Source organism: Dipodomys spectabilis, unplaced genomic scaffold (genome assembly GCF_019054845.1).
Source record: "Dipodomys spectabilis isolate Male_0828 unplaced genomic scaffold, ASM1905484v1 ptg000329l, whole genome shotgun sequence".
In the NCBI taxonomy this organism is placed as follows: domain Eukaryota; kingdom Metazoa; phylum Chordata; class Mammalia; order Rodentia; family Heteromyidae; genus Dipodomys; species Dipodomys spectabilis.
In genome coordinates, this window is record NW_024871006.1 from 3,613,882 (window position 1) to 3,638,724 (window position 24,843).

The window sequence follows — 24,843 nt, forward strand, 5'->3', positions numbered from 1 at the left end:
AGTTCATAGCTAGTCCAGTCAGGAAAGTCCATGAGACTCTTATCACCAATTAACCACCAGAAAATCGAAAGTGGCAATGTGGCTCAAAGTGGTAGAATGCTTGTCTTGAGCGAAGAAACTCATGGACAATACCCAGGCCCTATGTTCAAACCCCACAACTGACTGGAAAAGAAAAAAGCACAAGACCCCAGGTTCCAACTCCCAGTACTAATGCAGTAAATAAAGAAATAAGAAGCAAGTTATGGGCGGGGAATGTGGCTTGGTTAGTAGAGTGCTTGCCTCGCATGCATGAAGCCGTGGGTTCAATTCCTCAGTAGCACATACTGTGGTTCAAGTGTAGAGTGCTAGTCTTGAGCAAACAAAGCTCAGGGACAGTACCTAGGCCCTGAGTTCAAGCCCCAGGACTAGTCAAAACAAAAGCAAGTTATATGCCCAAAGCCAGATGGCAAGGTGTAGAAGAAAAAGAGTTAATCCCCAGACCTTTCTGACTCCAAGCCAAGTCTCTTCTTTGTCTTGTGCTATATTGCTGTTCCCGAGGTACTATATAAAATTTTAAATAGCGAATACAAGATTATAAATAAAATGGCTGTGTAAAACTATGCTTTTAAAAAAGAACAAAGGAAAATACAAAATTGACAATTATTAATAGGTTGGAAGAAAATGATGTTTTCTTCTATGGTTCTACATTAAAAAGTATTCTAAAATAGTGTCTATAACATTCATAAACCGTTTCCTGCTGTGGTGGACAGATGGTGGTTGGGGGGTTAGAGGTGGGGGTGGAGCCTCCACCTGTGATTTGGTTCCTCTTCTGCTGAGTGGTATTTATGGTACTTGCAATGTGTGGTTCTTCTGAAAGCCACATCACTGTTCATTAGCTCACCTGTGCAAACATAGGTGAGGTGTTAAAGGATGAGCTTCCTGAGGGAGAGAGGATATGTTTCTGACAGATGGGGATAAGAAGAGCTGATAATTTTCCCTTGGTTTATTGATTGGTTGATTGATGTGTTCAGGATGGCACCCAGGGCTTCACAAATGCTAGTCAAGAGCGCTACCACTACGCTACATTTCCAGCCCCTGTATTCCTGTGAGAATCCATCTATAATGTTATTTTTCTGGTCCAAGGTCAAAGTGACTGTCTTTCCAATATGAGTTATATAATGGAATAAAAGAATATTTGAAACAAGCTATCACAGTACATGGAAGCCAACTGGTTGTTCGAATAATTAGGTTCTTTTGCTTTCCTGCAGACTTGTGAATGTGATTCTCTCTCCCTCTCCCTCTTCTCCTCCTCTTTTTCTCCCCAGGACTTAAACTCACTATCTGACCCTTGCTGCTTTCGTTCATTGGCTGACACTCCACAACCTAAGTCACGCCTCCAACCTAAACTACTTTCCTTCTTTCTCTTGTATCTTGAAGGCTTAAGCACGTTGTTTCATTATCTTTCTGTATGGATCCCATCCGTGGCTGGTCATTTTCTCCAGATTAGAAATAACAGCAATCATTGGCATCAATTATGTAAAGATGCTCTACTGAGCACTGTACCTTGGGGTTGGAGGCGTGGCTCTGGTGGTAGAGCTCCAGCCAATGAGCATCAGACAGTGAGTTTGAGTCCCTGGTTTCAGACAAAATTAAAACAAAAAGCAACAAAAAAAAAATAAGTAATGTGGAGCTAATCTTTATGATAACAAAGAATGTTCACCATTTATAAATTAGAGAACAGAGACTTGGGGGAGGTTTAGGAACTTCTCCAAGGTCCTACAACTTGTAGAAGTAGACTGTAAGCCCAGGTCAAAATGGCCTCAAAGCCTCTAGCCTAGTACTTCCTCCCTAAAAAAGAATATTATAACATCAAAGAAAATTGATAATCTATGTGCACTCAACCAAGCACCCCTAATTCTCCCCGACCCCATCCCCACCTTAGAGAGTCAGTCCCACGTGACACAGAGTTAATTGAAAGTATTGGATCTTGCCAGGTGTCGGTGGCTCACGCCTGTAATCCTAGCTACTCAAGAAGCTGAGATCTGAGGATCGAGGTTCAAAGCCAGCCTGGGCAGGAAAGACCGTAAGACTCTTATCTCCAATAAACCACCAGAAAACCGGAAGTGGTGCTATAGCTCAAGTGGTAGAGTGTTTGCTTTGAGCTGAAGAGCTGAGTGAGGGACAGCGCCCAGGCCCAGAGTTCAAGCCCCATGACTGACAAAAAAAAGAAAAGAAAAATAAAGTACTGGATCTGTGTCAGGTTTCAGATGACTCTTTTTAGAGGAACCAAGGAATGGGGAAACCCAGGAGTTGAGCATCTTAAGAAACTCCAGGCTTAACCTTGTCACCTCTCAGGATTGTTTACTGATGACAGTCTAACCCTCCTCTTTGTCTGAATGTCCACACAATCTGGTTTTGGTGGTGAGTTTTTTTTCCTTGGGTTTCCTTGCTTCTCCATCTGACATTGAGGTTGTTATCTATCACCTCAACCATCCTGTGGTCGGTATTGCCAGTGGTCTAGTATTTCTTGTACTTGACCCTGTTAACCTCTGATTCTGGGCCCAGGAGCTATCCATGCAACCCCAAAGCCCTGGTACTGCCCTCAAAACCTGGCTCCTGGGGCTGTCCTAAAATCCCCTTCTCGGTTGGCAGCTCTCTTCCAATTGGTCACTGATTCCACACAAAGCCCTTTGGTTACTGCGTTCCTACCCACTCTCAAGAGATGACTTTCCTTCCTACTTACGAGCTAAAAACTAGAAGCTACTAGGCCTAAGTTTCCTGTTTCCTGTTCTCCACCTATGAATGAATCAGCACCACACCCCTTCATACCCACATCCAGCTTATCTTGGAGGAAGAAGAGGCGTCTTGTCTCAGTCTTCTTCTGCTTAGCTTCAAAATTCTTGTTTTTCTTAGCTCTTTTCCTCAGCCTGGATCTAGGGAGCCTCAGCACTTCTAACCTCCATGACTTTGCTTTTGCTTATGACTCCAAAAATCTCCCGATAGCTAACTCTAATGAAATTGTGAGCTGGGTACTGGTGGCTCACGCCTGTAATCTTAGCTACTCAGAAAGCTGAGATGTGAGGATCATGCTTTAAAGCCAGCCCTGGCAGAAAAGTCCCCATGAGACTCTTATCTTCAATTAACCACTCCAAAATGTGAAGGGGAGCTGTGGCTCAAAATGGTAGAGGCCTAGTCTTTAGCAACAGAGTTCAGTGACAGTGCTCAGGCCCTGAGTTCAAGCCCCACAACTAGCCAAAAAAAAAAAAAAAAAGAATTTGAAATCTTAGAGCATTTGTGTGTGTGTATGTGTTCAGAGTCATGAGAAAATAAGGATTAGAGCCAGGTGCCAGTGGCTCATGCCTATAATCCTAGCTACTCAGTAGGCTGAGATCTGAGGATGACAGTTCAAAGCCAGCCAGGGCAGGAAAGGCCTTTAGACTCTTAGCTCTAATAAACCACGTTAGACTCTTATCTCCAAAAACTGCAAGTGGCGCTGTGGCTCAAGTGGTAGAACGCTGGACTTGAGCTGAAGAGCTCGGGGACAGTGCCCAGGCCCAGAGTTCAAGCCCCATGACCAACAAAAAATAAATAAATAAGGATTATGATTAAATATTATCACTGGGGATCATTTTTGAACCCAGGTAAGCTTAAGGAACAGTTGGAGTACAGGTTGTGAGAGCCTGGGTTGAGAGGTGAATGGTGAGGGGTGAGGGGTGAGGGGTGAGAGGAGAGGGGTGAGGGGTGAGGATGGAGGAAGAAGCCAGAGTTATAAGTTGGGTTTATAACTTTTTCATGACTTAAGATTCCACCCTAGCCGGCACAGGTGGCTCATATCTATAATCCTAGCTACTCAGTAGACTGAATTCTGAGGATCACAGTGCAAACAAAGCCAGCCCGGGCCAGAAAGTCTGAGAGACTCTTATCTCCAGTAAACCACTAGAAAACCAGAACTGGTACTGTAGCTCAAGTGGTAGAGTGCTAGCCTTGAGCTAAAGAGGCCCAGAGTTCAAGCCCCATGATCAACAACAACAACAACAAAATCTACCCTAGTTGGAACATGTTAGAACATGTACTGCAGGTTCAGCAGGCATTTGGGGGACAAAGGGAGGAGTCCCCTTAGTTGATATTTGAATTTATTAGCATCATCGCCTCTGACCTTTGTCTTAGGTCACAACAATGAGTCAGATATCAAGCTCTGAAATAATTCATTTGTAAATTCAAAGTACATGTATATCTATGCTTCTAGATTCATTACAGGATAATAGCTTATCCATCACAGATAAGTTCAAAATTAATTGGCTACACCTATAGCTGTACAACACTGCAGAGAACAGGTTACTTTCCCACATGGTACAGTTGTTGGCCGGGAACTACAGCCCACAGCCTCAGCACAGCGCTGAGTATCATATTGCATGTCTGGAAAAAGAGCAAAATTTGAAGTGTAATTTCTATTAAATGCCTGTCATAATCATGCCATCAAAATGGAAGACTTCACCAATAAAGCACTGGGGGTGTGGCTCAAGTGATAGAACACTTTCCTAGGGAGTGTGAGGTCCTGGTTTCAATCCTCAGTAGCAAAATAAATAAATAATAAAAAATTGAACCATTGAACATTTCAAATGAAATCCAACCATGACCAAACAGCTGTCACCTAAAATTTTCAGTTCATTGGAGTTTCATGCCAGTCCAAGAAAACAGCATTTATCATCCCATTTTATAGATGAACCATCTGAGATTCAAAAAAACATAATAACTTGTTCAACTCAAGGTCAAGTAGATAGTTTGGGCAGTGAGACCTCAACTCCAAAGCTGTACTCCTATACTATATTTGCTTTTGGTATACATTTGTGGTATTTGCTGCTTCTGCTTTTTGAAGTTATCCATCCTGTATCTGGCAACAGATGTCATTTTGGTAGGCATGGAAGTAGAGCATTTAGGAGAAAGCTGATCCTTAAGATCATGAATGCTCCTTCTTTCTTTAACTAGCCCTGCTCTGTGAGCTTCATTGGCTGCACCTGCAACAGGGAGAAAATAACAATCGTAACTACCACACAATCATTGTAAGATTTCAAAGAATTGCTTTGTGCAAAGGACTTGGCATAGTGTATGTATATGGAACATAGCAACCTCTTAATAGGATGAGTTAGTAGTATGTTATTATATGTTCACTTCTTTTTCTTTTTTTTTTTGTTGGTCATGGTGCTTGAATTCAGGACCTGGACACTGACCCTGAGCTCTTTTGCTCAAGGCTAGTGCTCTACACTTTGGACCACAGCTCCACTCCGGTTTTCTGATGGTTCATTGGAGCTAAAGAGTCTCATGGACTTTCCTGCCTGGGCTGGCTTTGATCTTCAGATCTCAACCTCCTGAGTAGCTAGGCCACTGGTGCCTGGCTTATTTTTCAAAGCATCTAAATTCCTCACTTAAAAAAGAAGCTCTCCTTTAAGTGTTTTTGCTGGATCTTCTTGCCCCTAGTTTGAGGCCATGTTGCTTTGTTACTTAATTGAACGTTTATGGAGGGTTAGACAGGGAGGGGGTTAAGCACTCTGAGAGATATGCTGCCAGCTTTCAAGGACATTTGCAAAGGTCTAGCTCCATAGCTACTTGCTTTTCCCCAATCCTCCAAATGGGGCTATACATGGTCTTCAAGCTGGCATTGATAACTGCCTTTGCTGTTTCCAGATATTCTTTTTTGTGTGTGCTTGTCGATTATTTTATTTATTTTTATTTTATTTTATTTTTTGTTGGTCATGGGGCTTGAACTCTGGGCCTGAGCACTGTCCCTCAGCTCTTCAGCTCAAGGCTAGCGCTCTACCACTTGAGCTACAGCGCCACTTCCTGTTTTCTGGTGGTTTATTGGAGATAAGAGTTTCATAGACTTTCCTGCCTGGGCTGGCTTTGAACCTTGAGCCTCAGATCTCAGCCTCCTGAGTAGCTAGGATTACAGGTGTGAGCCACCGGTGCCCGGCTTGTCGATTATTTTAAAAATTGATCTATTTATACTTTTATTTTTTGAGTAGGTACACGGGGGGGGGGGTTAATTAATCATACCAATATTTTTAATTTTTTAAATTTTATTGTAAAGATGCTGGACAGAGGGGTTACTGTTACTTGGGTAAGGCAATGAGTACATTTCTTGTCGAGCACTGTTACCCCTTCCCTTGTTGTTAAACATACTAATTTTTGAGTACAATACAACTTGATCTGTGTCACCACTTTCCTCATTCTCTTCTTCCCTCCCCCAGCTATCCCAACCCTACCCATCCCCCCTCAAGTTGCATTTCCAGGTATTCATAACTGGAATCTTCTCCTATCTGGACAAGAATTCCACTTTTTTGGTGGGGTGGGGGGAGCCATGGAGATAAGCAGTGATGCCAGGCAGAGATGTCTGCCTCTCAGAGACTCAACTCTGATGAGATCAATTAATCAATCAATCAATGTGCGGTTGTGCCCATCAGCTATCACAGCAGAAAATGTTTATTGTGCGTCAGGCACCGGTGGCTCATGCCTGTAATCCTAGCTACCCAGGAGGCTGAAATCTGAGGATCATGGTTTAAAGCCAGCCCAGACAGTAAAGTCCAAAAGACTCTTATCTCCAATAAACCACTAAAAAACTGGAAGTGGAGCTGTGGCTCAAGTGGTAGAGTGCTCGCCTTGAGCTGAAGAACTCAGGGACTGTGCCTAGGCCCAGAATTCAAGCCCCGTGACTGACAAAAAACAAAACAAAACACAACAGAACAACACAACAACAACAACACCAGGTTATTGTGTAGAGTCCATTCAAAGAGCTGGAAGTCTATGCTGGAGCGTTTTATGTTGGAAGAGGATAACCTCCAAATCCAGGGCAGGGACATCTGGGTCACACAGGTGTCTGGGGCATCAGACACTTGTCCCAGGTGTCAAGGCACTGGGACAAGGAAGGGAATGTGGCCAGGAGGGTGAACCAGGTTTCATGGTATTGGAATGTGTCATTTGGCCTAGTGATAATGAGCAAGGCTGTGTTTGCCATTAAGATATGTAGGCATTGTCTCACTCATTAGTCAGAGAACAAGACTGACTTCCTTAAGTTCTAAGCCTTAGTTAGGACTTCCAAGTTTTCAGCTGTTGCTTCTAAGCCCAGTGCCCTTTTAAATTCCGTTAGCGCGACTCCTTCAGGAAATTGTTTTATTTCTCAGCAGGTGATCTCTATCCTTCCTAGCAAGACTCACAACCACATTACTAATTTTAAGGATTAAAAAACGATTCTGGGATGGGGATGTGGCTTAGTGGTGCTTGCCTAGAATAAGCCCTGGGTTCAATTCCTCAGAACCACATAAACAAGAAAAGCAGGAAGTGGCGCTGTGGCTCAAGTGGTGAGCAAAAGAAGCTCAGGGACAGTGCCCAGGCTCTGAGTCCAAGCCCCAAAACTTGAATTTTATGACTATGATAGACTTGGAAAACACACCTTGGAATACACATCTTGGGACAGCTTACCAGAATCACCTGGGATAGGGGTGGTGAAATGTGAGTGCTAATTTCCCCAGGCCCAGACTTTGTGAATTAGAGACTTCTTCCTTTGTGGGACTTAAAAATCTACACGTTAAATTCATCTCAGATGTTCCCAGGCTGATGTTTGGGTAGAAGGCAATTCAGATAAGCAGTGGGTACACTCATTGTGGACCCGGGTCCTGTGCCAGAACTGCCTGTCAAGCCAGGCTTACAGGTAATAAAGGTAAAATGGGCATCTCTATCACAGGAAACTCATCAGAAGAGAACATTCACTTCTAGGAAACATTTTTGCTTTCTGGGCCTTAGATACTGTCTCTTTAAAATGAGCTCTAAAAACTAGCAACCATCATTTTGTCATTTTGGGATTGGATGTGTTGGACAGGAGGGGTAGGCCTGTGTGTGTGTGTGTGTGTGTGTGTGTGTGTGTGTGTGTGTGTAGTCTAGTGCTCTACCACAGAACTATACCTCCAGCCTGGGATTTTGCTTTTCGAAGCCAATTTCTGAAACTGGACAGGGATAGATGGATACGTCTGACAACCCTCTAAAACCCTAAATTCCAACCGGCCATGGCCCCATGTAATAACGGGTGGAAAGGCAGAGACAGAAGGATATCCAAGGTTAGTTTATGCTATGTAGTGAGACGTTGTCTCAAAAAGAAAAGCAAAAAACATCCCAAACCCCAAATTCAAGTGCATATTACAGCCTAGCAAGACATCCCTGGTCCTTGAAGCCTCAGTTTTCTTCAGAAGCACTAGTTGCTAGGGTGCAAGAAAAATAAATCTTAAAAATGCAAAAAGCTGGGAAAAGCGTCGTCGCAGTCGCACTAAGAACCCTTTCCCCCTCCCGCGCCGGCTCCTCCAGTTAACACCCCCTTCCTCACGAGGTAGACCCCCCCCAACCCTTCCCCAATCGCGAGGTCAGCGGTCCCTTTAACAGCCCGGATTAATCGCCCGCGCATTTCCGCGGCCGCTCCTCGGCGCGCGGTAGGGGCTGGATTGGTCGCGCCTGGCGCGCGTCTGGCCCCGCCCCCGTCGCTCCCGGGTTGGCGGCCGCTGCCGCGGGCGCGGGGCGGGTCCCGCGGCGGGGCGGGGCAGCCGGTGCCCGAGGGCGGGCGGGCGGGCGGGCGGCGGGACCGCGACCGGAGCGCGAGCCGGAGCCGGAGCCGGAGCCGCGGCGGCCGCGGAGCACGGGCGCCGGCGCAGTACCATGAGGCAGCCAGCGGATTCGGGGTGAGCGCTGCGGGGCCGGGAAGGACGGTCGAGGGAGGAGCCCACGGGGAAGGCCCGGTCCGGGGCCGGTCGTCTCCACAGGTCTCGGTTACCGGCGAGTGCCGCGGCCGTTGGCGCCCCGCCTCGCTGCCCGGACCCCTGGCGAGGACGGCGGCGCCGGCCCGGGCGGGGAGGACCGGGTTGGGCCGGACCCGGGTCCCAGGTGCCCCGCCGGCCGTCCCGCGCGTGGGGCTGCGGGTCCGACCCCCGGGCCGGGGAGGCGGCCCTGGGGTGAAGGGCACCCCGGGGCTCCCGCCGCAGGTGGAGAGCCGCGGTTACTTTCCCGGGACCCGGCGGCGGCGGCGGCGGCGCGTGCCTCGCTTGTTTTCCTCCCAACTCCACACGGACGCGGGCGGCCGGGAGCCCCGGGGGGCGGATCGGAAGGTTAACAGGTGACTTTGGGCCGAGGCCTAACGCCGGGAGTGACGGCGGCGGCCCGGCGGAACGCGGGCCCCCGAGGAGGAAGCCAACAGCCGGCTCCCATTGCGCCGCGCGTTGCCACCCCGCGCGGGATTTGGCCGGTGCCTGGGAGTTTGCCCCACCGAAAACTTAAGCCCTTCCCTGGGGTCGGTGGGTGTTGGAAGTCGCCGGTTGTCATGGTTACAGGGCATCCATGAAAGGTAAGGCCAGAACAACAACAACAAAAAGTCTGTGAACACTCCTCCCCGACCCTCCTCGGCGGTGGAATATTTTTGCCACTAGGCTTGTTTTTTCAATGTGTTTACGTATTTATTTTTTAAATCCATGCCACTCATGGAGGATGGACGGACTTTTTCTTGAGTCGAAGGGACAGCGTGGACTGCTCGAAAGCGGGGGCTGCTGTACGCTGGTTTGAAGTCTCAGCACTGTCCTCACTGGGAGAAATGCACAAAAGTGTGTTGGTGATTGTCAGCCACGGATATTGAGCCGTGGCTTCAGAGGCCAGGAGCAAGCTGGGGAGGCGAGGTTGGTAATTAAAGGAGAATGGAGGGACACGTATCCTTGACGTGTGGGGTAGGAGCAGTTTGAGGAGTCTAGGTTTGTGAGTTGGGGAGCACTGTAACACAGCAGTGTGAAGCTGCCGTTTCTGTTTTCTTACCCAACCCTTAAACTGTTTCATCTTATTTCAGGTCCTTTGAGAAATTGGTAGTTAATCTGAATTTACAGAAAACCAGTAAGCTCCCTGAGGTGATAAGGATGGAGTCGGGTTTTTGCTGGTGTCTTTCAGGTTCCATGAGTCCCTCCTGGGAGTGACAGTTGAAGACTTGGAAAGTGGGATGTAGAGTGTGTGTGTGTGTGTGTGTGTGTGTGTGTGTGTGTGTGTGTGTGTGTGTGTGTGTGTGTGTGTGTGTGTGTGTTGCCTCAGCTGAGCACCTTTTATCTTCAGGAAAAAGGTGCAGTACTTGAGATGAGGAAGATGGACACACTGGTTCAGCTCAGAGCAGTGTGGTAGCTGAGTCCATCAACAAGTAATCCAGAGGCCAGGCCCTCTTGGGGAGAAGGGTCAAGTTGAGGAGTGATTTGAGTGCTAGAAGTTTGATGAGGGAGTAGAATGTCATTATGTGGGAGATTATTGGACCTAACATATGGCAAGTACATTGTTTATTATTAGGAGTTGTGTTGTTAGGATGCCGTAGAATGCCCCAAGCAGTAGCAGGAAAAAACAAGCTCTTAGCATAACTATGCTGGATGTTATGGACAAAGAGACATTGTCTAGAGTCAAGAAATATTTATTAAGCAAGATTTTAGTGAAAGGGCTGGGAATGTGGTTTAGTGGTAGAGCGCTTGTCTTGCATGCATGAAGCCCTGGGTTCAATTCCTCAGTACCACATACACAGAGAAAGTGAAGAAGTAGCACTGTGGTTCAAGTGGTAGAGTGCCAACTTTGAGCAAAAGAAGCTCAGGGACAGCGCCCTGAGTTCAAGCCCCAGGACTGCCCCCCCTCCAAAAAAAAAAAAAGATTTTAGTGAGAATGTGTAGCAGAAGGTGCCAAGCATTATGAATATAGTGATGAATAAAAAAGGGGAGATTGTTTCTGCATGCCGGAAGACTGGTTTCCCTTCTGGTCAAAAGCTTGTAGTTTCTGGAGCTCTTGAGAAAAGAAAGGGAAGTGAACAGAATGTTACCTAATGTAAAAATCGAGAAGAGTGATGGAAAAATTCTTCCTATTAGAAATTACTTTGGTATCAAACCAAATTAGTAAAGATGAGTTTGTTTGTTTTTTGGTGCTGGTCCTGGGGCTTAAACTTAAGGCTTGGGAGCTGTCCCCTGAGCTGTTTGTGCTCAAGGCTAGTGCTCTATCACTTGAGCCACAGCTCCTACTACTAGCTTTTTTTTTTTTTTTTTGTAGTTAACTGTAGATAACAGTGTACAAGACAGTCCTGCCCATGTTGGCTTTGACCTGCTGTCCACAGATGTCAGCCTGCTGAATAGCTAGGATTAGAGCTGTGAGCCATTGACACAAGGGCTTGCAAAGACCAGTTTTGTATGTTAGGCTCAGTATAAAACTTTTTATCTGTCTGGTGTACAAGCTTACACCTGTAATCCTAGCTACTTAGGAGTCTGAGATCTGAGGATTGTGAGGTTTGAAGCCAGCCCAGGCAGGAACATCCATAAGACTCTTTTTTTTTTTTTGGTCCAGTCGTGGGGCCTGAACTCTGGGCCTGGGCGCTATCCCTCAGCTCTTCAGCTTAAGACTAGCGCTCTACCACTTGAGTCACAGCGCCACTTCCGGCTTTTTTCTTTTTTCTTATGTGGTGCTGAGGAATCGAACCCAGGGCCTCATGCATGCAAGGCAAGCGCCCTACCACTGAGCCACCTTCCCAACCCTCCATAAGACTCTTATCCCCAATTAACTACCAGAAAGGTGGAAATGGTGCTGTGGCCTAAAGTGGAGCACTAGGCTTGAGTGAAAAAGCTCCAAGACCAAGCCTAGGCCCTGAGTTCAAGCCTCACAACCTGTCCTTATCCTCATGCCTTCTTGGCACATCTGTTCCTCCCTCCCTTCCTTCCTTCCATTCTTCCTTCCGATTGAACTCAGGGCCTGGGCACTGTCCCTGAGCTGCTTTTGCTTAAGGCTAGTGCTTGAGCCACAGCGCCACTTCCAGCTTTTTTCTTTTTGCTTATGTGGTGCTAAGGAATCGAACCCAGGGCCTCATGCATGCAAGGCAAGTGCTCTACCACTGAACCACCTTCCCAGCCCAGGAAATTCTTTAAAGGAACATACTGTCCCTAATTTCCAAGTGCATGCAGTTTATTTTCCTTCCTTGGATGTCTTTCCCAGGCTTTTCTTCTATCTAATCCTTAATATCTTCTGAGAGTTCCCACTTGGAAATTGTTAAGGTCACAGGGAATGTTGGATCTTTGATTTCATCCCGGAGCAGAAAGTGACTAGCAGAAAAGAATGCTCTGTTCCAGCTCTCACAGGTACCATGTCCTACCCTTTTCATCCTTTCCTGTTCCACAGCAGCCTCTGAGGGTGGTGGAGATGTAAGGTCTTTATGGAAGGGGAAGCTGAGGCCCAGGATTGTTCAGTTACTTGTAACAAACTGATTAAATGTACAGAGGGAATTTCAATTACAGCTTTCTAATTCTAAAATGTGTGTGTGTGTGTGTGTGTGTGTTTTCCCATTGGAGCATGTTACTTTTCCTGAGAGTAGGATGGAGTTTGTGAGAGAGAATTTAGCCAAGTGTCCACTTGAGTGAGCATCTATGACAGATCAGATTTCAAAGATGTTCACAGAATTCCTCATTAAAGAGCTACATTGCTGTGGTGGAGATAAGTTAGCTGGTGTCCCACCTCTCCGCTAGATGCAGTTTCAGGTAACATGTGGCCCTTGGGAAGTCTGTGTTTGCTGCCATGCAAAGGTGACCACATCTGAAGCCCAGTACTTCTACTCAACAGCTCTGTTACCCTGGATAAATCTTTTTGTTTCTGTACCTCAGTTGCTTTGTCTATAAAGTGGGCACACTATTCAACAATGCCAAGATAGCCAGGCACTGGTGGCTGAGATCTGAGGGTTATGGTTTGAAGCCAGCCAGGATATGAAAGTCTGAGGAAGTCTTATCTCCAATTAATCACCAAAAAACCAGAGGTGGAGCTGTGGCTCAAGTGGTAGAACACTAGCCTTGAGCCCTAAAAAAAAGTCAGTGATACCGTCTAGGCTCTGAGTTCAAAGCAACAAAGAAATCTCAATTTATAACTGGTGAGGGTGTTAACATAGTTTACAGTGGCTTCCTTCTTTTGGGATATAATACAGTGGTATCATCTAGTCAGTGATCTTAGGTTTGATGGCTTGTAGCATATTATATATACTTAATTGTGGGGATTAAATGAGGTCACTCAAGGCTCTGATTCACTAAGCACCTAGTTAACAGCTGATGTTGTCAAATGACAGACTAGACTGAGTGGTTAACTGTAGGTGGCTCTAGGGAGCGTTTCGTAAGCTTTGTCACTTGAAGCCTAGGCAGTAATCCGTGATCTGTGGACCGGAGGATGAGTTTCTAGTTTGCCTGGAGTGCTTGCTGTCCTATGGCTGACTCTTGTCCCCATGAGAAGCATTAACTTCAAGAGCTAATGAGCCAGAGACAGACAGCTCCCTTTGTCCTGCTTGTTCATTAAGGTCAGCTTTAGAGCCCAAGTTTAAGATTAATATCAGAATTAAAAGACTGGAAACTTGTGCTGATGGTGACTTTTTTTTTTTGCCAGTCCTGGGGCTTGAATTCAGGGCCTGGGCACTGTCTCTGAACTTCTTTGTGCTCAAGGCCAGTGCTCTACCACTTGAGCTACAGTGCCACTTCCAGCTTTTTTCTGCTTATGTGTTACTGAGGAATTGAGCCCAAGTTTCATGCATCCTAGGCAAACACTCCTAAGCCACATTCCCAGCTCTGATGGTGAATATTCTTACATGTGAGTTTTAAAGTGATTCCTGTTGTATTAAGATACTGTATTGCTCCTTTTAAACTCCTCTTTACAGTGCTTACTTGCATTGTGTGAACCTTCCACGGGAAACTTAATGAGAGAGATGCCTGGAGGTCAAAGTACTGAAGGCTTTGATTGTCTCTAGAGACAAAGAGAACCCTGGCCTTGGTGCCTGAGGCCTGGCCACAGTCCCTGCAACACCTGTTCTCTCCAGGTTCCTAAGCACATTATTTCATCACCCCTGGCCATTCTGGTTGACCTCTACCCCCACATAGTCTCATAGATTGAGTTTATGAATCTAAGGATTTGAGGCACTAAATGGTTACAAGGAAATGACTTCGTGCAGGACTTTCAGCCTCTCATTTGCATATTTGTGATAGTGCTTACGGAAGCAGATGATAATAGTATGAGCAGCTGTCACTTATGGAGATGCGTGCCAGGTACTGCCTCTACTTCTAAGCTTCATAATGTACAATGGGTAACAGATACTGTTATGAACTTTATGTATATGCTTTTGGCACTCAGTCACTGAAGTACATCCCCAGCCTTATTATGGATCTTAGCTTAAGATGAGGAAACAAGTTGATCACATGGCAAGGTGAAGGGCTTGTAGGTGGAGCTACTGGGGCTTGAAGTCAGGGCTTCACACTCACTTAGCTTTTTTTTTTTTTTTGCTCAAGGCTGGCACTCTACTACTTGAGCCATGCTTCTGCTTCCAGCTTTTTGTTGATTAATTGATGATAAGAATCTCAGATTTGTCTGCCTGGGCTGGCCTCAGATAGAGTCCAGAACTCATCCCTGGTAGTTTTATGGTTGTTGCAGGTAGGTCCTTCCTGATTTGTTGTTGCAGCGTAGAATAGGCCATGTCCCCACTGAACTGCATCAGCCCTAATCCTTCTGCCTCCCAAGCCACACACCACTCTTTGAGATTTCCCAGACTAAAAAGGAAGAGTCAAGCTGAGTGTGGTGGTACCTATCCATATTTTCAACTATTTGGGAGGTAGAGACAAGAGAATTATAAGATGGAGAGTTAGTTCTAGGCCATCTCAAGGAAAGTAAATGAGATACTGTTAAAATAAAGGAGAAGATGCCATTCTCCAGTGGCTCATGCCTGTAATCTTAGTTACTCAGGAGGCTGAGATTTAAACATTGTGTTTCAAAGCTTAGTCTGGGCTGGAAAGTGTGAGGCACCTCCACTTAACCACTGAAAAGCCTGAAATGGAGCTGTTGGTCAAGTGGTAGAATGCTAACCTTGAATGAAAAAGCCCAGGCTCTGAGTTCAGTTCCCAGGACCAGCACAAAAATAAAGAAAGCAAGAAAAGAAAGAAAGAAAAGAAAGGAGGAGGAGGAACATGGCTGAAATGGTAGAGTGCTTTAGATGGCAAGCTTGAGGCTCTCACAGCTCACAGTTCAGGCAAAAAAAAAAAAATCCCTTCTTTTTGATCACATTTCAAGTCTATTTTTATATACTAACACCTCTTAAATTCTGAGTGAACTGGGGGAACTTGGCTAAGCCTAAAGAATAACTCCTGTGGTCGGTGCAGGAGAAGACTTAAGTCCTTGAAAGGAATGTTTTTTCTTTTTTTTTTTTTTTTTTTTTTTTTTTTTTTTTTATTGTAAAGCTACTATACAGAGGGTCACAGTTACATGAGTGAGGTTATGAGTACACTTCCTCTTGAACATTGTTACCCCCTCCATTGTTTTCCCCCTACCATCCCCTCCCTCCCTCCCTTCCCCGAGGTTCTTTTTTTTTTTTTTTTTTTTTGATTGTGATTAAATGATTACATAATTTCAAAGTCACAAGTTCATTCTAACTTCCCTGGAGCAAATTGTCTACCACAGTCTGTAATATATAACAGTGTTCACATGTTATATACCATATTTGTGATCAGCAGCATGAGGATATTTAGTAGTGGTTCAACCAGATGAGCGGGAGTTCTTTGTTTCTTAAGTCCTGTTAGTTTTGTCGTATCACTAACCTTTTGGATTTAGCATCCACTTATGAGGGAGACCATGTACCGTTTGTCTCTTCGTTCTTGGCTTACCTCGCTCAACATGATTCCTTCTAGCTCCATCCATTTCCCTGCAAATGCCATTATTTTGTCATTTCTAATGGCTGCATAATATTCCATTGTGTATAGATACCACAATTTTTGGATCCATTCATCTGTGGTGGGGCACCTAGGTTGTTTCCATATCCTAGCTATTGCGAACAGTGCTGCAATAAACATGGAGGTGCACGTGTCCTTGTATATTGGTTCCTGTTGTTCAGGGTAGATGCCTAGAAGTGGTATGACTGGGTCGTAAGGGAGGTCAATCTTTAGCTTTCTAAGGACCCTCCAGACTGCTTTCCAAAGTGGTTGTATAAGTGTACATTCCCACCAGCAGTGTAATAGGGTTCCTCTTTCTCCACATCCCCTCCAGCATTTGTCGTTGGCTGATTTGTGGATGTGGGACATTCTGACTGGGGTAAGGTGGTATCTCAGGGTTGTCTTTATTTGCATTTCCTTCACCACCAGGGATGATGAACATTTCCTCATGTGTTTCTTTGCCATTTTTATTTCTTCATTTGAGAAGTCCCTCTTTAGTTCCCTTGCCCATTTAGTAATTGGTTTGTTAGGTTTGGGAGGGATTAGTTTCTTGAGTTCCCTGTATATACAGGATGTTAACCCCTTGTCTGATATATTGCTGGTAAATATTTTTTCCCAATTAGTTGGTTGTCTTTCTAGCTTAGTTGCGATAGATTTAGCTGTGCAGAAGCTTTTTATTTTAAGGTAGTCCCATTTGTCGAGTCTCTCTCCAACTTGTTGTGACCCTGGGACTCTGTTCAGGAAGTTCCTTCCTGTGCCTATTAGTTCAAGTGTCTCTCCTACTCTGTCCTGCAGTAGTTTCAGAGATTCAGGTTTAATGTTAAGGTCTTTAATCCATTTTGAGTTGATGTTGGTGCATGGTGATAGGCTGGGGTCCACTTTTAGTTTTCTGCATGTGGCTGCCCAGTTTTCCCAGCACCAGCGGTTGAAGAGGCTGTGTTTCTTCCATTGTATGTCTTTGGCTCCTTTGTCAAATATCAGCTGGCTGTAGGCCTGTGGATTTATATCTGGATCTTCTATTCTGTTCCATTGGTCTTCGGGTCTGTTTTTGTGCCAGTACCATGCTGTCTTTGTGATTATAGCTCTGTAGTAGAGTTTGAAGTTCGGCATGGATAGCCCTCCCATATTGTCTTTATCCCCTAGAATTGTTTTGGCTATTCTAGGTCTTTTGTTGTTCCATATAAATTTTTGGACTGTTTTCTGTATTTCAGTGATGTACGTCATTGGGATTTTAATAGGAATTGCATTGAATTTGTATATTAATTTTGGAAGTATCACCATCTTTACTATATTAAGTCGGCCTATCCAGGAGCATGGGAGGTCTTTCCATTTCCTAGTGTCTTCTGCAATTTCTTTCTTTAACTTTTTATAGTTCTCATTAAATAGTTCTTTTACATCTTTGGTTAGGTTAATTCCTAAATATTTTATTTTTTGGGAGGTTATTGTGAATGGGGTTGCTCCCTTTATTTCCCTCTCTTCCTGTGCGTTATCAGTGTATAGGAAGGCAACTGATTTTTGTGGGTTTATTTTGTATCCTGCTATTTTGCCGAAGTGACTTATGATTTCTAAAAGTTTGGGGATGGAGTTTTTGGGATCGTGGAGGTATAGTATCATGTCGTCTGCAAAAAGGGATAGTTTCACTTCTTCTTTCCCTATGCGGATCCCTTTAATGTCTTTTTCTTGCCTTATTGCCCTGGCTAAGGGTTCTAGGACTATGTTGAAGAGGAGTGGAGACAGTGGACATCCTTGCCTTGTTCCTGTTTTTAGGAGGATTGGTTGTAGCTTTTCCCCATTAAGTATAATATTGGCTATTGGTCTGTCATAAATGGCTTTTATTGTTTTTAGAAATGTTCCTTCTATTCCTATTTTCTCCAGAGCTTTTAGCATGAATGAATGTTGAATTTTATCAAAGGCCTTTTCTGCATCTGTGGCGATAATCATGTGATTCTTGACCTTGGCTCTGTTGATATGCTGGATTACATTTATTGACTTACGTATGTTAAACCATCCCTGTGTCTCTGGGATGAAGCCTACCTGATCATAGTGTATTATTTTTTTTATGTGTTTCTGGATTCTGTTAGCTAGAATCTTGTTAAGGATCTTTGCATCTGTGTTCATCAAGGAGATTGGCCTGTAATTCTCCTTTTTGGTTGGGTCTTTGCCTGGTTTGGGGATGAGTGTGATATTGGCTTCGTAGAATGAGTTTGGGATAGCTCCCTCCTTCTCTGTTTCTCTGAAGAGCTTGAGGAGTATGGGTATTAGTTCTTCTTTAAAGGTCTTATAGAATTCTGCTGTGAATCCATCTGGTCCTGGGCTTTTTTTTGTTGGAAGACTTTTGATAGCTTCCTGTATCTCATTATAGGATATTGGCTTATTTAATTGGTTAACTTCTTCTTTGCTCAGTTTGGGTAACTTGTATTTCTCTAAAAATGCATCCATTTCCGCCAGATTTTCTTCCTTTAGAGAGTATAGCTTTTGAAAGTAGTCTGTTAGAATTGTTTGGATATCTTGGGTACGTGTTGTGATGTTTCCCGTGGCATCCCTAATCCTATTAATATGGGTTTCCTCTCTTCTTTTTTTAATTAATCTTGCCAACGGGCCATCAATTTTGTTTATTTTTTCAAAGAACCAGCTTTTTGTTTGGTTTATTTTGGTTATGGTTTTCTGATTTTCTAATTGGTTAATCTCTGCTCTCAATTTGGTTATCTGGCTTCGTCTAGTAGCTTTAGGTCCCATTTTTTCTTGTTTTTCTAGCTGTTTTAGTTGCAACATGAGATTATTTACTTGGTCTGTCTCCATTCTCTTGATGTGGGCACTGAGGGCAATAAATTTGCCCCTCAGGACTGCTTTTGCTGTGTCCCACAAGTTTCTTTGTGAGGTGTTTTCATTTTCATTGAGTTCTAGGAAATGCTTTATTTCTTCTCTGATCTCTTCTGTTACCCAGGCCTTGTTAAGGAGTGTGCTGTTCAATTTCCATGTATTAGAGAAATTTCTGCGGTATGCTTTGTTATTGAGAGCTAGCTTGATTCCACTGTGGTCAGATAGGATACAGGGGATTATGTCGATCCCTTTGTATTTGCTTAAGTTCCTTGAATGAACTATGATATGGTCTATTTTGGAGAAAGTTCCATGAGCTGCTGAGAAGAATGTGTACTGTGTTGTTTTAGGGTGAAATACTCGGTAGATGTCAGTTAATTCCGCTTGAAGTATGGCCTCACTTAATTCGGTAGCTTCTTTGCCAATCCTCTGGTTGGTAGACCTGTCCTTTGGTGAGAGTGGCGTGTTAAAGTCCCCTAGTATTATCGTATTGGGATCTATTTTATTCTGTAAGTTTGAGAGCATTTGTTTAACATATCTGGGTGCACCGATATTTGGGGCATATAAGTTGATGATGGTTATATCCTCCTCTTGGATTGTTCCCTTTATTAATATGTAATGTCCGTCCTTGTCTTTCTGTACTGATTTTAATGAAAAGTTTATTTTGTCAGATATCAGGATAGCTACACCTGCTTTCTTATTGGGGGAATTTGATTGGTAGATCCTTTTCCACCCCTTCACTCTGAGTTTGTTTGTATGTTTGGCTGAGAGGTGGGTCTCCTGAAGGCAACAGATGGATGGGTCTTGTTTTCTGATCCAGTCCTCAGTTCGTTTTCTTTTAATTGGCGAATTCAGCCCATTTATATTAAGAGAAAGTATAGAGAGATGCATTGTTGTCCCTGCCATTCCGTTTTCCTAAGTTTTTCTTCTTTCCTTTCCTCCTGTGCTTGCTCAGTTAGACTTTGAGTAATGCCTGTTTGGGGCAGGTCCCAGTTCCTGGTTGCTTTCTTCAGGTTGTGTCCCCCCTCTTAGAATTCTTTGTAATGCTGGCTTAATGTTTATGTATTCATTTAGTTTTTCTTTGCTATTAAAAGTTTTCAGTTCTCCATCGAATGTGAATGCTAGCTTTGCCGGGTATATCAGTCTGGGTTGGCAGTTATTGGCTCTCAGGGCTCGTATGGTGCTTTCCCAGGCTTTTCTTGCATTCATTGTTTGTGTGGAGAGATCTGCAGTGATTCTAATTTTTTTCCCGTTGTAGTATAGCTCCTTCTTCATTTTTGCTGCATGCAGGATTGTTTCCTTATTATTCAGATCCATCATTGTTACTATTATGTGCCTAGAAGTGTTTCTCCTGGGATCTTGCTTGTTGGGTGTTCGATAAGCTTTTGTGATGTAGTTAAGATGGTCGTTTTTGAGGTGGGGAAAATTTTCATTGACTATCTTGTTAAATAGGTGTTGCATTCCCTTGCTCTGGAATTCCTCACCTTCGTCCACTCCGATTATGCGAAGGTTAAATTTTTTAGCATTATCTGCTTGCTCTTGAATTTCCCTTTGGTTTAATTTGAGTGATTTTTCCATATCTGTCACTTTTTGGTCCAGTTGGTGTATTCTGTCTTCTGTATCTGACACTCTACCTTCCATTTCATTCACTCTGTTGACCGTGGCTTCTATTGTGGTTTGCATGATGGAAATGGATCCCTTTATGGATTCAATGTTGGTTCTCAGAGTACTGATCTCACCTCTCAATGAGGTGATATCAGTATGCATTACCTCTAATTTGGCGTTTATCTCACTTCTTACTGAGGTTTGTGCAGCTTCTATTTTTGCATCCAATTTTTGTTTGATATCCTGTATATCTTTTGATAGTTCATCCTTGTGCTCTTTCAATTTCTGATCCATTTCTCGCTTTATTTCTTGAGTCATTGCCTCCAGCAACCCTTGGATGTAGTTTTTGTCTTCCATTCCTGCTTTGCTCCCACTGGGGCTCTCCCCTGCGTGGCTGCTGGCTTTTGAGGTGAGCTTGCTGTCCTGGGTAGTGGTAAACCTTGTGATTTTTCTCTGTGATTTTCGCATGGGGGTTCAGGAGACTGCTCTTCAATCTTGTTTTGGTGTGTCTGTCTTTGCTTGGTTGCTGATTCTCTATTGGTAGAGAGAGTCTGTGTCTGATCTGGATTCTGTTGGGAGCCTATTTCCAGCTGCTATTCACTTAGGATTCTCAGCTCTCTGCTGTAGCAATTCCCGCCTTTGGAAGGGTTGAGCAGCCTAGACTGCTTGTGTTTGCTCCTGCGGGTGCTCTTGGGAAGATCAGATGCTCTGGATGCACTCTCCCAAATACTGGAGTCTGCTATGGGCTCCTGATGTGTTTTTGTTTGTTTTGGGCTGGTTGTGGGCTTGAACTCTAGGTTTGGGTGCTGTCCCTCAGCTCTTCAGCTCAGGGCTGGCACCCTACCATTTGAGCCACAGCCCCACTTCTGACCCTTTTTGCTTTGTTCAGGCGCCGGTCCCCTGGCCTGGTTCCGGCCCCAGCCTGGAGCGCGCCCGTTAGGCCTGTGCTAATGTGTATACCACCTTGGTTATGCAGCCTGGAGGACACAGTTCAAATTTCTTCTACTGTTGGTAGTCTTGACCCAGGGGCACTGTTCCTGGCTTGAGCATTTAAGCTCCCTTCCCGGGGCGCTCTTGCTCTGGCCTGGCCAGCAGAGTGTGCTCCACCGGCTGGTGGGGCTCTCGAACAGTTCCCAGTTTTAGTGGGTCCTGTGGTCCGGGTGTTGGGGTAGGGAGTCTAGGTCAGGGTCTGGGGATTCCCTCCAGCTCTGGTCTCCCTTGATGGATTCCCTGTCCCCTGATGGGTACTCACCCTGTAGGTCGTCAGTTGTTGTTGCAGTCCGTCAGTTGTTGTTGCAGTCCGAGTTCAGTTGGGGTGGTTGCGGGCTGGGTTGGGCGGCCCCCCGCCGGGTCGTTGCGATCGCGACAGGTCCCTTTGTGGCGCTGCTGGTGCCGGGCGGCTTTGGCGGGATGGAGCCTCTCCGCTCCGGTGGAGAGTGATGGGTGGGGTGGGATCCTCCTGGAGACTCCAGGCTGGTAGGTTTCTCTGTTCCTGGCGATCCGCTGTTCTGCAATCCGGTACCTGGTGATCTGCAAGCAGCCCCCTGTGTCTCTGTGGCTCCGGCAGCCCCTGCCGGGCCGGCTGGCCGGCGGCTTGGCGCACTGCCGCGCGGCCAGTAAAGGTTGGGGGAGGGGTCTTCGCTCTTCTCTGTTCTGAAATTCTTCTTTTCCTCTCTTTCTTTTTTTGTTATTTTCCACCTCTGGTTTTTCTCTGAGTGTTCGTCTTTTTGTTGTTGTCGGTCTCTTGGGGAGATTAAAGGTTGGAACTCGAACTCTCTTTTTGGTTGGAGAGAGCTGTGGCGTTTCCCTACTGCCCCATCGCCATCTTGAGAACTCCGGAATGTTTTTTCTTTAGTGAACAGAAGCCATCGACAGGGTCACTATACTGTGAGTTGACTATTGAGAGAAGAACGTGCCCTCTCCTTTGGACTGGAAACCTGGGTGCTTTGAAGCAGTGAGGTAACCTTTGTTGGACTGCCTGAAATATTGGTTCTAGGGCTTTCCCCTAAGAAGATTATTGGAACTAAGGCATCCAGTGTCTTCCTGGCTTAGTCTCACAGTTGAGAATGGTACAGGGCAAGAGGAGCTGTCCTGTCAAATGACTATATAGGAATTTGAGATCAAAAGCCTTTGGTTGCTTCTGAAAGTAACCTTTCAAAGTCACACTCTCCAGCCTTTAAGAGTTTCATGGTTCTTTTGCTATTGAAAGTTGACATAAACTGGCTTGTTTTCCTGTTCAATTTTTAGTCCTTTCTTAAACCTAATGCTGTCTTTTAAATAGTATTCCTAATGAGGTTATATTTACTATTTTAGGCTTAAAGTAGAAAATTAGAATTTTCTTTACCTGAACTGACTAGACTTAATAGTGTTTGTCAGTCACTCATTAAGCATTTGAGCATCTCCTGGAGCCAAGCATTGTGCTTGGCATTGAACATCCCATGGGAAGCAAAAGAGATGTGCGGTCCCTGCCTGCACACAGCACCTATCTAACGTAGGCAATAAATAAGCCAGCGGATATGTAATACTGAGGAAGACTAAGGAACAGAGTCATCAGCTGGGAGTGTTGGGAAGAGTATTACAAAAGGGGTAGCCTGTGGGTCCTGTAGCTGCAGAGGGAATGCTGGGAAGGAGCAGTGTGGTGGGGGAAGGGCTAGCAAGGAGGAGGAGCTAGGCTCCTTGAGTGACCTTGGGGAGTTTCTTAACCTTGAATGCCTCGTTGCCCACCGAGAGTGGCTGTGAGGATTGACTTTGCCCTGAGAGCAGTGGCTGGCAATCGCAAGAAGAACAGCGGGAAAAGATTTGCTGATTCTCAGGACTATGGGGTATCTGACCCGGAGTGGATGCACTTTGGTTTGCAGTCTCCATTTCTTGTCAGCCAAGGAATAGAGTAGGTTGAAAGTACTGACAGATGACTTATGTGCCTATTTTCTCTTTTTTGTTGGTCGTGGGGCTTGAACACTGGACCTGGGTGCTGTCCCTGAGCTCTTTAGCTCCAGGTGAGAGCTCTGCCAGTTGAGCCACAGTGCTACTTCTGGTTTTCTGGTGGTTAATTGGAGATAAGAGTTTCACGGACTTCCCTGCCTGGCCTGGCTTTGAACCACAATCCTCAGATCTCAGCCTCTTGAGTAGCTAGGATTACAGGCATGGACCACCGGTGCCTGGCTTGATGTTCCTATTTTCTAGAGCTGTTCTCAGGTAGTTTGGAGTAGAACTTTCTGCAATGCACCTGCTGCTGGTAAGAGTGAACCCCACCAGTAAAAGCCTTTGCAGAAGGTTCAGCCCTCAGTATGGAGCCAGGTGGATAGTGTCTTCTTTAGTGCTTAGACGTGGGAAGCAGATTTTGTGTCTTTGTTTTGTTTTGTTTGTTGGTTAACTGGAACCAAAGTTAGGTTCTGGTGGCTTGTGCTTGCGATCACTAAGGAGACAGAGACAGGATTGAAGTTCAGAGCCAACCCAGGCACAAAATCCCATATCTTCAATTGACCAACAAAAAGCTAGGCTGGAAGTGTGGCTCAAGTTGTAGAGTGCCATCTGTGAGCAAGAAAGCTGATCAAATGTAAGAGGTGGCACTGATCATGATGCATTATGCTCATAAATTATCATGTTGAACCAGCTTTGTATCTCTGGGATAAAACCTATTTGATCATAGTGCATGATTTTTGTTGTTGTTGATTGTGGGGCTTGAACTCTGGGCCTGGGCACTGTCCCTCAGCTCTTCAGCTCAAGTCAAGTGCTCTACCACTTGAGCTACAGCTCTACTTCCAGTTTTCTAGTGGTTTATTGGAGATAGGAGTCTCACAGTCTTTCCTGCCCAGGCTGGCTTTGAACCGCGATCCTTAGATCTTAGCCTCCTGAGTAGCTAAGATTACAGGCGTGAGCCACTGGCTCCTGGCTGTATGATTTTTTTTATTGCTGAATTTTGTTGGCTAATATTGAAGAATTTTATGTGTGTGTTCATCAAAGAGATCTGTGTTCATCAGAGAGATTAATTGATTTCTAACCTCTTTGTACAACTATTTTTTTTTTGGGGGGGGGGGGGGGTCCAGTCGTGGGGCCTGAACTCTGGGCCTGGGTGCTGTCCCTCAGCTCTTCAGCTCAAGGCTAGTGCTCTACCAGTTGAGCCACAGTGCCACTTCTGGCTTTTTTCTTTTTGCTTATGTGGTGCTGAGGAATCGAACCCAGGGCCTCAGGCATGCAAGGCAAGCACTCTACCACTGAGCCACCTTCCCAGCCCTCTTTGTACAACTATTTAAAGGTAATACAAATCAAATAATAAATAGTAAATGAAAAGAGAAAAAAAACCTAACAAAAATGCTGAGCAGTTGCACAAGGCCCCAAATCCAAGCCCCAATACCTAACAAAAACAAAAAGGTCAGAAACCAGTGGCTTTGTGTATCTAGATGATATTTGTTGACTCTGAGTTGCTTTGTGTGCAGTACCTGCCTGAACCCTATCTCTTGACAAGACCTGGTGCAATGTTTTCTTTTCTTTTTTTTTTTGGTTGGTCGTGGGACTTGATCTCTGGGCTTCGGCACTGTCCTTATGCTCTTCAGCTCGAGACAAGCGCTTTACCGCTTGAACCACAGCACCACTTCTAGTTTTCCAGTGGTTTATTGGATATAAGAGTCCAGGCACTGGTGGCTCACGCCTGTCATCCTAGCTACTCAGGAGGCTGAGATCTGAGGATCGAGGTTCA

General features: G+C 45.1%; 1 protein-coding gene across 2 annotated transcripts in view; it reads left to right on the forward strand.

Annotated features, from left to right (window-relative positions):
- Nucleotides 1-8,595: 8,595 nt before the first annotated feature.
- Nucleotides 8,596-24,843, forward strand: part of Tex2 (testis expressed 2) — a 110,374-nt gene continuing 94,126 nt past the window's right edge. For both annotated transcript variants that reach the window (XM_042702596.1, XM_042702597.1), the window contains exon 1: nucleotides 8,596-8,696. The gene's annotated coding sequence lies outside the window, so the exon portion shown is untranslated. The remainder of the gene's footprint in view (nucleotides 8,697-24,843) is intronic.